Raw genomic sequence first — 12,005 nt, 5'->3', positions numbered from 1 at the left:
TGAAGGGGTGACACCACATGCGAAGCAGTACATGCGAGTCGCATGTGTGACATGCGACTCGCATATGGTGTCACATATGATGACAGTGATATCACTTCTTGTGAGTGTCTCACTGTCACCATATGCTACAGCATATGCGATTCGCATGTGCAACATGCGCATCGCATATGATGCTCGCATGTGAGTCACTTGAGTTTTTTTTTTTTTTTAAATAACACAGATGCACACAAACAAAAACATGTTTACGTAACTTTTTCCCTTAAGAGCGATTTCCCCCGTCTATCATTGGAAAAGTCTATTCAATTACTCACACACGCCTAAGTTCGATGATTGTTCTTCACAACAGAAAATGACACTTTGTAATTCAAAAGGCATCACGGGTCCTATTTCACAGGTAATGTGCCATGGGTACTCAAGAATTCCCCATTTTGGCGAACGATCATATTTCCGCAACATCCAAACATTCAAAGTGTCATTTAAGCATTTAATCACATGAGTTGCGAGCGAGCCTGAACTAACAATTCTTACAACAAATGGGTACTCAAGAATTCCCCAGTCATTATCTCATTCGTCATCAACAACAAATTCCTAGAAAGACTACACAATCATGGGTACTCAAGAATTCCCCATTTTTCATCAATTTCTAACAACCCACATAATCACATAAGATAGATCTAATCGACTAACTAATTACATCACGTGTTATGGAATGACAATACATGGGATAAAGCAGATCCTAAGTACCACTTAATGTAAAGAAAAGCAAAGTTAACATACCTTGAGAATTAATGAAAATTGGAAACCTTGAAATCTTTTTCAGGGTAAAAGAAATGGGAGCAGTATTCAAGATTTGGTGATGTGAATTCGAGTGATTGGAGTGTAATTGGTATTATGGGATGATGTAGGAGAGAAGAGGAAAAATGAGGAGAGGAATCGTGAAGATTATAACTGAAAAACAACGGTTACCCTCTTTTATTTAAAACACAACGTTTCCGTCGGGTCGGGTCAACCCGCGATTTTTCACCTACCTGCACAACATGCGACTCGCATTTGGCGTCGCATGTTCAACATGCGAGTCGCATGTTGTGACACTCCGTCGCATCTGCTGACAGAAAGTTTGGTTCACATTGACTGAATTTTGGCATCAGATGCGAGACGCATATGCAATGGCAGACACCACATGCGAATCGCATGTGGTGTCGCATGTCATGCCTGTTGGAATTTTTCCAATTCTTCTTCTTTGTGCACACTTTATTCCTACACACTTGGACACACATCAAAACATCATAAAAGTAAGAACAATAAACACATGAAAATAAAACTTGGGTTGCCTCCCAAGAAGCGCTTGATTTTACGTCGCAGCACGACGTTGGTACCTGGTTAGCCCTTTTATGGCTCGTTGAGGATGAAGACCTCGATAATCTTTGCTTTATTCTGAGATCCCCAGTAATGTTTCACCCTTTGCCCATTCACTTTGATTTTATTACCACTTGGGCAAACAAGTTCAATTGCTCCAGATGGGAACACTTGTGTGATTTCAAACGGGCCGGGCCATTTGGACTTCAACTTTCCGGGAAACAACCGGAGCCTGGAGTTGAACAGCAATACCCGATCTCCGATGCTGAACTCTCTTTGCAAGATCTTCTTGTCATGGAAGTGTTTCATGCGGGCCTTGTAAAGTGAAGAATTCGCATATGCCTTAAGGCGAAATTCATCGAGTTCGTTAATCTGCTCCAACCTCAAGTTTGAGGCATCATCCCATTCTAGATTCAACTTTTTCAAGGCCCACAATGCCTTATGTTCGAGTTCCACCGGAAGATGACAGGCTTTTCCAAATACCAGTTGATATGGAGACATGCCAATTGGTGTCTTGTAGGCTGTTCGGTATGCCCATAGAGCATCATCCAATTTCCTTGACCAATCAGTCCGGTTAGCATTTACTGTTTTGGAAAGTATGCTCTTGATTTCTCTATTTGAAACTTCAACTTGGCCACTTGTTTGGGGATGATACGGGGTGGCGACTTTATGCTTGACTCCATACTTCTCAAGAAGAGTTTTGAACAATCGATTGCAAAAATGAGAGCTCCCGTCACTAATGATTGCCCTTGGAGTTCCGAACCTTGAGAAGATAACCCTTTTAAAAAATGCAGTGACACTTCTTCCTTCATTGTTGGGGAGCGCGACGGCCTTCACCCATTTGGATACGTAGTCTACTGCCACAAGAATGTACTTGTTGTTGTAGGAGCTTACAAATGGACCCATAAAATCAATGCCCCATACATCGAACAATTCAATTTCGAGAATCGGTGTCATTGGTAGCTCATGCCTTCTTGATATGCCCCCATGCCTTTGACATTGATTACAAGCTTTCACAAAGTCATGAGCATCTTGATGGATTGTCGGCCAATATAAACCACTCTGAAAAACCTTAGCCGCCATTCTTGAGCTACTATGATGTCCACCAACCGGTGATGAGTGACAAGCTTCGATGATGGGCATCATTTCTACTTCGGGTATGCACCTCCTTATGATGTTGTCGGCGCAAACCCTGAATAGATATGGTTCGTCCCAATAGAATTTCCGGGCATCACTCAAAAATTTCTTCTTTTGCTGGAAGTTCAAATCCACCGGCATAATGTCACTTGCATGGAAGTTAGCAAAATCGGCATACCACGGGATCATGTCATGCGACCCCACCATTACTTGCTCATCCGGAAATGACTCATTGATTTCTAGGCCATCCAATGGACGCCCACCCTCTTCAAGACGAGACAAGTGGTCCGCCACTTGATTTTCACACCCTTTTCTATCTTTGACTTCAAAGTCAAACTCTTGCAAGAGAAGGACCCAACGTATCAACCTCGGTTTTGCATCTTTCTTTGTCATGAGGTAACGTATGGATGCATGATCAGTGTGAACAATCACATGAGTGCCCAAAAGATAAGCCCGGAACTTCTCGAAAGCAAATACAATAGCCAGCAACTCTTGTTCTGTGACAGTGTAATTCATTTGGGCATTGTTCAGAGTTTTGCTTGCATAGTTAATTGGGTGAAAGATCTTATCACGCTTCTGGCCAAGAACAGCCCCCATGGAAAAGCCACTTGCATCACACATAAGGTCAAAGGGTTGAGACCAGTCCGGGGCAATGATGATAGGAGCCGATGTGAGTCTCTCTTTCAGAGCCTCAAATGCCTTCAAGCAAGCATCATCAAATACAAACTTCGACTCCTTCTCCAACAACTTGCATAGCGGGTTGGCTATTTTCGAGAAATCCTTGACAAATCTTCTATAAAACCCAGCATGTCCAAGGAAGCTACGAACACCTTTAACGGAAATTGGAGGGGGAAGCTTAACAATAACCTCAATTTTAACTTGGTCGACTTCAAGCCCCTTTTCCGAAATCTTGTGCCCCAAGACGATGCCTTCTCTAACCATGAAGAGGCACTTCTCCCAATTCAGAACCAAATTTGTCTCTTCACATCGTTTCAATACTTGGGCAAGATTCTGCAAGCATTCATCAAAGGAATCCCCAACTACGGAAAAGTCATCCATGAAGATTTCAATGGACTCCTCAACCATATCGGAGAAAATAGACATCATGCAACGTTGAAATGTTGCGGGTGCATTGCATAACCCAAAAGGCAGTCTCTTAAAAGCAAAAGTCCCATAAGGACAAGTGAAGGTAGTTTTCTCTTGGTCCTCAGGGGCAATGGTGATTTGGTTGTACCCGGAATACCCATCAAGGAAGCAATAATAATCTCTGCCCGCAAGCCTATCAAGCATTTGGTCCATGAATGGCATTGGGAAGTGGTCCTTTTTGATCCACTTATTCAACTTCCGATAATCCATGCAAACACGCCATCCGGTAACCTTGCGAGTGGGAATCAACTCATCTTTATCATTCGCAACCACGGTGATTCCACCTTTCTTTTGGCACGCATTGAACCGGACTCACCCATGAGCTATTCGAAATGGGGTACACAACCCCGGCATCTAACCACTTGATTATCTCAACTTTTACGACCTCTTGCATGGGAGGATTTAACCTCCTTTGCTGTTCAACGCTTGGCTCACAGTCTTCATCAAGCTGAATTTTATGTGTACAAATACCGGGTGGAATCCCTTGAATATCCGCAATACTCCACCCGATAGCTTTTTTGTATCTTCTCAAGATCACCATCAACCTCTCTCGTTGCTCATCCGTCAATCGGGCAGATATAATCACAGGCAATGTGGTGTTGAGTCCAAGAAACTCATACCTCAAATGTGAAGGAAGAGGTTTGAGTTCCAAAGTAGGAGGCTCAATAATTGAAGGTTTTGCAGGAGGAGTTGCTCGGTTTTCCAAGTCAAGATCTAGTCTCTTTGGATTGAGGTGGTAAGACCCCATTCCAATCAGTGCATTGACCATCTCCTCAAATTCTTTTTCGTCGTCCCATTCATAATTCATTATCACCGCAGCCAGAATATCACCTATATGCTCATGTTCTATAGTTGTCTCCATTGCTTCATCAATTGTGTCAATAACCGACACAACACTCATATCAGCCGGTTGTTTCATTGACTTACAAATATGGAAAGTGATCTCTTCATCATTCATTCTAAATTTCAGATCACCTCTTTCCACATCCACGAGGGCACGCCCTGTGGCTAAGAATGGTCTTCCCAAGATTATGGGAACTTCAAAGTCAACTTCACAATCCAAGATCACAAAATCGGCCGGAAAAATAAATTTATCCACTCTTACAAGCACATCATAAAGAATACCAATGGGCCTCTTTACAGTTCTATCCGCCATAAGTAATCTCATCGTGGTAGGACGGGGGGTGCCCAATCCCAACTTGTTGAATATAGAAAGCGGCATCAAATTGATGCTTGCTCCAAGATCACATAAAGCTTTAGCAAACTTGTATTTACCGATGGTGCATGGAATTGTGAATGCTCCGGGGTCTTCTTTTTTGTGCACCAAAGCTTTGGTGACGATTGCACTACAATGATGAGTGCCCCCCAATGTTTCACTACCGGGACTCCTTCTTTTGGTGACGAGATCTTTCATGAACTTAGCATAACTGGGCATTTGTTCAAGTGCCTCAACCAATGGAATATTTATTGAGAGATCCTTTAATCGTTCGATGAACTTGAGGAATTTTCCATCTTCCGCTTTCTTTGCCAATCGTTGGGGAAAAGGAGGGGGAGGCCTCATAACGGGCGGTGAAGCCCTTAGTACCTCCTTTGCCGCTTCCTTGTTTTCCGAGGCATGATTTCCGGAAGGTCCTTGTCAACGATGGTTTCTTCAATACCAGCCCGCTTATTCGTTGGGTTTGCTTCTTCTTCAATAACCATGGGTTCTTCAACCATTTTCTCTTCATCACCAAACACATTCTCTTTCACCAACGCATTTTCCCCAATTTTTCTGCCACTCCTAGTAGTAATTGCGTTGCATTTATGTTCACCATCGTTCCTTGGGTTTGCAACTGTGTCACTAGGGAGTGAGCCTTTCTGCCTTTGGTTTAGGATAGCCGAGATTTGGACAAGTTGAGACTCCAATTGTTTAATGGAGGTGGAGTGTGAACTAACAACTTGACCCATGGATTTGACTTCATCTCTAGTCTCCTTGCAAAAGGTGTCGGTGGATTCTACTTTCCTCAATACCCTTGACAACATATCTTCAATTTTTGAACTAGCGGGGTCGCTATTGGGCGGTTGACCAGAGCTTGGTTGATTTCCCTTCGGAGGGACATACGGATTTATGCTCCGATGATTGTTGTAATTGCTATTGTAACCCCCTTGGTTGTTGTCACAAATATCTCTCCAATTAGAGTGACCTGGTTCTTTGTTCCAACCTTGATTCCCTTGACCTTGCCGCCAAGATCCTTGATTCGGACCTTGGTAGTTTGGACGGGAACCATCCCTTAGATTGTTTACATAATTTTCTTTCTCATCATACATTTGGAAACATTGCTCATCCGGAGGACCCCCTTCATAGGATTCTACCGCGTTCACCTTTTTGTTTCCGCCACCCATGACATGTTTTGTCAGAAGGTCCATTTGGGTGACAAGTTTTGCCATGGACTCATCTCTCTCTTCCTCCTTCTTAATCATCTCACGAGTGAGCACATGTTTGGATGAACTTCCTTCACCCACTTCTGAATCCCTAGTGTGCCATGCTTCATTAGTCTCGGTCAATTTATCCAACAATTCACAAACGGTGGCATAAGAATTATCCATAAGAGACCCCTCTGCAATGTTGTTTGCCACTGATTTGTTGACCGAATCTAGAGATCTATAAAATGTTTGTAGAAGCACACCATCGGGCAACCCATGCTTGGGACAGCTTTTGACTTTCTTTTTAAAACGAGTCCAAGTTTCATGGAGAGCCTCATCAGGAAGTTGACGAAAGTTGTTGATTTCGTCACGGAATTGTAACATCCGTGATGGAGGGAAGAACTTCTTGAGGAATGCTTCGGTCAGTTCCTCCCAAGTAGTGATGGATCCGGAAGGAAGATCATCTAACCAAGCTGTGGCTTCCCCCGTTAGAGAGTACGGGAAGAGCCGTAGCCTGACTGCTTCAAGTGAGACGCCCGGATGCACATTGGTAGAACAGACCCCAAGAAAGTTCCTAAGGTGCCTATTCGGGTCTTCTTTGGGTAGACCACCGAACAGGCCCTTAGTGTTGAGCAGGTGCAGCATTGTGTTGGTTATATGGAAACTCGAGTTTCCAATTAAAGGTGGGGGCTGAATTGCAGCTGCATAGCCTGCCCCCGCAGCTTCTTCACCAACCGCTACTAGTGGATTTTGGACAGGGATACCATCCTCATCCATAATTCCTGCACAACAAACAACAACAAAAAGAAAATAAGAAAAGAAAATAAAGACTAAAAGTAAAGTTTTACACTAGTTAGTAAATTTTTAGACCGTATTCCCCGGCAACGGCGCCAAAATTTGATACGCCCAAATTACACCTTAAAAATCAGGAGTAAGCGGTCGTTGTCAAATATAGAACCCAACAAGGTTGGGGTCGAATCCCACAGAGAATACGATGAAGAAGAATACTAAATAAGTGTAACACCCGACTGTTAGTCTATATTTTCAGGGGAAGGGAAATATAATAAAAGTTTGATTGTAGTTTATTCATTAAAAACTGAGAATGGTTATAGAATGTAAACAATTGGTAAATGGGACTAAGGGTTTGGTTCAAATGGAAAGTAATACGATTGGGTGTCAATTCAACTTATTTATATGCCTAGGTGCGTTAAGCCAAGGGTTACATGATTCTTGCCAAAAGTTTTCCAACCAAATCAGCAAATTTCATCCTAGGCTTTTCCAAGCCCTAGAATGTTTCCTTTAAGAGAACTCCCATGTAGCCTCAACTAGCTTTCCTATTCCTAGCTCAAGCTATTAGATGGATTTAATGACCCAAATTGTTGCTATTAACTCTTTTCCTAACCTCTACTTTCTTTTCCAAGCAAAGTAATGGTATTAAGGCACAAGTAATGTTGTACACCATCACAAGACATTGATGCTTGAAGAGTTAATAGAAAACACCATTAGCATACAAACATAGTATGAATATGAAACTCAATCACATAACTAACACATTGGATACCACAACCTTAGCTGAAAGATTAGCTACTAATATTCATTAAAAGTAAAGCAATCAAGTAAAATGTATTCATAAATCTTACAAAAGTGTTGGATGAAGAAGATGACAAAGCTAAAAGAAATCTCTTAAATGCTTCAACAACTAACAGTAAATGACTCCACAAGAGTTTATGCCAAAAACTGCAGGATAATCCATCCAAAACCCTAGAAAATCTATTTATAGCATGTCCAAAACGGGAACAATTTCCAGACAAAAATGCCCCTGTGCATCAGGTGCGTCTCGCACTTGGTGTCGCAAGTGCAACATGTGAGTCGCATGTTGCACCAAATTATCGCATGTGTGACATCTTCAGTCGTCTGTTGAGCAGCATGTGCGACACCATATGCGATTCGCATGTTGCACATGCGACTCGCATGTGGTGTCGCATGTGGTGTCACACATGGTTTCTTTTTTAGCCTCTTTCTGTCAGCAGATGCTGCACATGCGAATCGCATGTGGCACATGCGACTCGCATGTGATGCCTTTGTTCAGTTCAGCTGGCTTTTTGCTTCATTTTCCTTCATTTTGCTTCAAGTTACTTCCGGCACATGTTATTCTACAAATTGTCACAAAAACACGAGAAACGACATCAAAAGTACTTGGGGATGTGCAAAAGACTAAGTAGTTGGTGTCGAATATCGCGTAATTTCACGACTCATCAAGAACCAGTTCGGATTCATACCGGGACGCTCAACTACAGAAGCCATCCATCTTATGAGGAGACTGGTGGAGCAGTATAGGGAGAGGAAGAGGGATTTACACATGGTATTCATCGACCTAGAAAAGGCTTATGACAAAGTTCCAAGAGAGATCCTATAGAGATGTTTGGAGGCTAGAAGTGTACCTGTGGCGTACACTAGAGTGATCAAGGACATGTATGAGGGAGCCAAAATCAGGGTAAGGACAGTAGGAGGGGACTCAGAGCATTTCCTAGTTGGGATGGGGTTGCATCAAGGATCAGCTCTTAGTCCGTTTTTATTTGCCTTATTGATGGATGGATTGACGCGACAAATTCAAGGTGAGGTGCCATGGTGTATGCTTTTCGCAAATGACATAGTCCTGATCGACGAGACTCGTAGTGGAGTTAACGCTAAGCTGGAGGGTTGGAGACATACCTTGGAGTCTAAAGGGTTTAAGCTGAGTAGGACCAAGACAGAGTACTTGGAGTGCAAGTTCAGGGAAGCACCTCAGGAGGTTGGCGTGGAAGTTAGGCTTGGTACCCAGGTAATCCTGAAGAAAAGTAATTTCAAGTATCTTGGGTCTATCATGCAAGGCAACGGAGAGATTGACGAGGATGTCACACATCGTATTAGGGCAGGGTGGATGAAATGGAGGCTCGCTTCCGGAGTGCTATGTGACAAGAAGGTGCCACTGCAACTTAAGGGCAAGTTCTACAAAGTGGTGGTTAGACCGACTATGTTGTATGGGGCGGAGTGTTGGCCAGTTAAGATCTCTCACGTTCAAAAGATGAAAGTTGCCGAGATGAGAATGTTGAGATGGATGTGTGGCCACACCAGGAGTGACAGGATTAGGAATGAGGCTATTCGGGACAAGGTGGGAGTGGCCTCGGTGGAAGACAAGATGCGGGAAGCGAGACTGAGATGGTTTGGGCATGTAAAGAGGAGAGGTACGGATGCCCCAGTGCGGAGGTGTGAGAGGTTGGCCATGGATGGTTTCAGAAGAGGTAGGGGTAGGCCGAAGAAATATTGGGGAGAGGTGATTAGACAGGACATGGCGCAGTTACAGCTTAGTGAGGACATGACCTTAGATAGGAGGGTTTGGAGGACCCACATTAGGGTAGAAGGCTAGTAGATAGTCTCGTTATCCTTCATTATTAGTAGGCGCATTATCGCAGTAGAATTTCTTGTGCTCTGATTTCTGCTATTATCTGTTATTTCCTGTACTTTGATTATTCTATCTTATCTGTGTCGCTTTCGTTATTTGCATTTCCATATCGCTTTGAATTTCTTAGCATATCTGACCTCTTTTTATGATTTTCATTGAGCCGAGGGTCTTTCGGAAACAGTCGTCCTACCTTGGTAGGAGTAAGGTCTGCGTACACTCTACCCTCCCCAGACCCCACATTGTGGGATTTCACTGGGTTGTTGTTGTTGTTGTTATGTGACGCACAAATGATTTTTATGTCTAACATTACCTAGGTAATTGGATAAACCGTTAGTGGTGTTCACGTTTGATCCTCAGGTAAATTAGTCATAGTGGTTAATTTAAGTACATGTGCTTACTAGAGACAGAACATAAACTTGGTACCAAAATGCATCCAGGTCCATGAAAACCCCCTGAGTTTGATCTGCACATTGAGTTGACACTAAACCCATATTCCACTACTTTTGCTCGTTTAATCAAGCTTTTGGGAAGCTAAAATTTATTAGTATTAATTTTTTCTAAAAAAATGCGTATTTTAGAAATTAAAGTTGAGTTGTTTGGCCAAGTTTTTAGGAACTTATTCTTTTGAGCAGTAGAAGAAACTGGTTCCAAGAGTTGAAAAAATAGTTTTGCACATAAGCATTTTTGGAACCTTAGACAAGCACAAATCGCTGCTCTAATATTGCAAAGGTGATTATTTACAAATTGATTACTTAAACACAAACGGCTACCCTCCAAAAGTACAATGACTAAAAATAAGTAATTTTAGAGTTTTTCGCCAAACAGGCTATCAGTTCCACCAATCAAGGAAACACATCATTAGACACAATTCTGAAGAACAATCCGTGAATGTCGGTTCTCTTAATCTCGATATCAAGTACTAATATAGTACTAATAACTAGACAAAGATATTTTCGCGCCAATAACTTGATTGGAATCAAATGAATAAACTAGTCAATAAGTAATTAATCAAGTTCAGCCTACTCTAGATTTTTCGTCATACACAACAAGATGACAAATACCGGTCAATGATTAGAGGCAAATATAAAGTGGATATTGTGAGTTTAAATGGACCACTACTTTCTACTCGAACAATTTGCACGTATACATACAAAAAAAGCTCAAAATATTCAAGCTTATAAACTCACAACTGACGTAGGAAGTGCCATTCTTTTTTACATGGTCAGGTGGTGCTAGTACCATTAGGTAAAACCCCTAGATAGTTATTTAAAATGGAGAAGTGAAATCTCACAAAATGTATTGACCAATCAAAGTCATTATTTGATTTTTACTCAAAATTTTAATGAGTAAATAATCAAATACATACAGCTCGAACTCCTAACTCATAACACATAAAGATTAAATGGTAGATGATGATTGCCAAACAATTGAAAGAATACTGTGTTACCCCACGAAGCGAGATCAAACAATATAGGACAAGAAGAAAATCCAACTTCTTTGGCTTTTTTTTTTTTTTTTTTTTTTTGTGAGTTCCTGTATATTCGAACACCAAATCCGAAGAAACCTGACAATATGCATGCAGTACAGCACATTTGAGAGAGTTGCAAAAGAATTCAAATGTTTAATAGGGGAAATTAGAAATAAAATAGAAAAGTATATCAAGAATGAGCTCTTTTCATTTCCTGTAATTGATCTGCAAACAAAAATAAGTGAAAGATTGAATGAAGAAAAATGAATCTTTGGTGAGAATTTTTTTTTTTACCTTCTTAAATGGCATTTAAATTAGGGATAATTACCTTTTTGAACCTCTCTAAAATATAATAGCCGACAAATGTATATGTTTTGCATAACAAGTATAAATATCGATATAATATACATAATATATGTTTTGTATAATAAGTATAAATATACATATAATATACATACTATTTACATAATCAGTGTATATGTTGGCTGGTGCCCTTAATTAATTTCGGACAACGGGCCAAAAATGAAAAAATCTCTTTAAATTAAGAGTTTAAGTTTTGTGCACCTATGTTTTGGAAGTATAATCATATACCATAGCAGAGCATTTACTTGCCCTATAAGGATCACAGTTGTTGTTCAATTGTACTGCTTCACATGCAGTCACATGGCATGGAAAATGTCATGTTTTATTATGTACAGCCTCGTAGGTTCATAAAATGTAAATATGCTACCAACCAAAAGAAATTCTGCACACTGATCACTACACAAGGAACAGAAAATGATAGTGATTCTGGGCAATTCTAAACGAGTTAGAACCACAATAAAAACCTCAACTTTGCAACAAACACACGTTTGTCAGTTCTACAAGCATTCTGTTTCTCCTGCCCCTAACGTTGATATTCAATGTAAAGCAATTAGAAACCTGATACAAGCCGAGTTGCCTCAAAGATGTTGTCATGGGCCGTCCCGGGAAGTCCAAGAGTGGATGATAGCATGGGATGACGGATTGGGGATGGATGCACATTGAAGGGGCCAAACGAGCAAGGAAGGCTAT

The 12,005-nt window shown here is 41.3% G+C and overlaps 1 pseudogene; it reads right to left on the bottom strand.

Moving 5' to 3' along the window:
• Positions 1 to 1,389: 1,389 nt before the first annotated feature.
• LOC132611808 (uncharacterized) lies at positions 1,390 to 5,661 on the bottom strand (annotated as a pseudogene).
• Between the last annotated feature and the right edge of the window lie 6,344 nt (positions 5,662 to 12,005).

The sequence above is a fragment of the Lycium barbarum genome, chromosome 9 (assembly GCF_019175385.1).
Source record: "Lycium barbarum isolate Lr01 chromosome 9, ASM1917538v2, whole genome shotgun sequence".
In the NCBI taxonomy this organism is placed as follows: domain Eukaryota; kingdom Viridiplantae; phylum Streptophyta; class Magnoliopsida; order Solanales; family Solanaceae; genus Lycium; species Lycium barbarum.
This window is presented reverse-complemented; position numbering and strand designations above follow the sequence as displayed.